We start from the raw sequence: 1,983 nt of genomic DNA, 5'->3' as shown, positions 1-1,983 counted from the left end.
AAACTGGAAACGTTTGCAGCCTTACCACACACCTTGCTAAGCTTCTAAGAATTTTTGTTGGTAGCTGACACACAAAGCAGCAAAGAAAAAAAAAAAAAAACATTGTGACTTCCTGTCAAGATGGTGGAATAGATGGTCCTCAGCGTCACTCTCTCCCACAAATCAACCAATTTACAACTATAAAAAAGCAATGACAGCCAAGCTGGGGCTGCCGGAGCTCAGGGGAAGAGGAGGAGAGACCTATGGAGTGAATGAAGGCAGGAGACGCCACAATGAGAGGAAGAAAAAACTGCTCCGACTGTTTCAAGCCCTGGCCGCTACCAGGCTAGAGTTGCTGAGAGCACAGAGCACAGAACCAGCAAAAGCTGCAGCTGTGCCCTTTGGATGAAGTTGCTTGGAGGTGACAGGGGAGAAGAGGGCCTTGCACCCCCAAGGCAGCAAGACCACGAACCCCATGGACCCACATAAAAGGGAGGAGCCACAACAACTGAAAAAAAGGAGCCACTCAGAGACCAGTGAGTCATCGCAAGGGACTGAAGCACAGCCTGTCCCATGGGAAGTGTTTGCAGGACGGGCGGTGAGTGAGATGGGCCCACCACGGGAACACTGGGGCACAGCAAGGATAGCTGATCTGCCGCCCAATCAGCACAGGACCACTCAGAGGAGACTGCGCAGGAATACAGAATTGCATGGGGTACAGTTTGAATAGTCTCAGACCCAGACCAGAGTTTCTACACAACCCATGTGCACCAGATCACATGAGAGCCAGAAGTACCTATAAAGCCAGCCATTAAACCCTGAGCTGCACAAAAAGCCTTCCCTAGGGAAACAGCAGCAAAGCAGCAATTTAGCTAAACCACACAGCTCAGTTACTGGTACCCACAGGAAGTTCCCCATTTTAGAAGTAAGCAAAAGACAACAAATTAGTTCCAACACAGAGTTTAAGTGGCGGGGACAGCAAATAATCCAACACAGAACTGAAAGAAAAAACAAAGTACCCACAACCAGAGACAAAGTTTGATATTAACTAGTAAAGGTCTCATTTCACGAAAGAACCTCTATAACACCTAGAAGGACTGGAAGTCCCCTGAGCTACCAAGCCAGAAAGGGGGGAGGTCCGGGGAACTCAGCAATGCCCACAGACACCTGCAACCAGTCCTGAGGGTGGGGGATGAGGGCCTCAGCCATGCACCCCCAACACATGCAGCCAGCCCAGCGGCGACCACCACCAAGCCACCACAGGAAGAGCCTTGGGCTCTCCTGAGCTTAGGTAGTGGGGGGGGCCTTGGGCCTCAGCCATGCCCCCCAGACACCTGCAGCCAGCCCAGTGGTGACCACCAAACAGCTGCAGGAAGCACCCTGGGCTCTCCTGAGCTGGGGTGGTGGGGGACCGAGGGCCTTGGCCACAACCCCCCTGACACCTGCAACCAGCCCAGCTGCAACCACTGAGCCAACCCAGGAAACACCCTGGGTTCTCCCAAGCCAGGGCCGTGGGGGGGCTTAGGGGCTTGGGCACACTCCCCCTGACACCCGCAACCAGCCCACCAGTGACCATTGAGTCCCCGCAGGAAGTGCCCTGGGCTCTCCTGAGCCAGGCAGTGGGGTTCAAGGGCCTCGACCAGGCTCTCCCAACATGCGCAGCCAGCCCAAGCAACAACCACCAAGCCTCAGCAAGAAGGGCCCCGTGTTCCCGAATTGGAGTGGTGAAGGGGGCGAGGGCTTTTGCCACATCCCCCTGGTATCTGTAGCCAGCCCGACAATGACCAAGCGACTGCTGGAAGCCCCCAGTCTCCCCTGTGGGAATGAGGGGGTGCCACAGGCCTCAGTCCCGCCCCTCCTACTTCCTCCTCCTTCCATCACATTTCCTTCCCCTTTCCCCTCTCCTCCTCCCTCCCAGCTGTTCAACTGCTCTACAACATCCTAGAATGTAAAAACGTATTAATAAAACTACATTTTCTTTAAAAAAAAAAAAAAAAAAAAACC

At 53.9% G+C, this 1,983-nt stretch overlaps 1 protein-coding gene across 1 annotated transcript in view; it reads left to right on the top strand.

Moving 5' to 3' along the window:
* The window catches only part of CCDC169 (coiled-coil domain containing 169), a gene marked incomplete at its 3' end in the record, with an annotated part of 21,843 nt that overhangs the window by 9,066 nt on the left and 10,794 nt on the right, over positions 1 to 1,983 (top strand). The window lies entirely within an intron of this gene.

Source organism: Galeopterus variegatus, unplaced genomic scaffold (assembly GCF_000696425.1).
Source record: "Galeopterus variegatus unplaced genomic scaffold, G_variegatus-3.0.2 Scaffold4115, whole genome shotgun sequence".
Classification (NCBI taxonomy): domain Eukaryota; kingdom Metazoa; phylum Chordata; class Mammalia; order Dermoptera; family Cynocephalidae; genus Galeopterus; species Galeopterus variegatus.
Note: the sequence above shows the minus strand (reverse complement) of the source record. Positions and strands in the feature narration are given on the sequence as shown.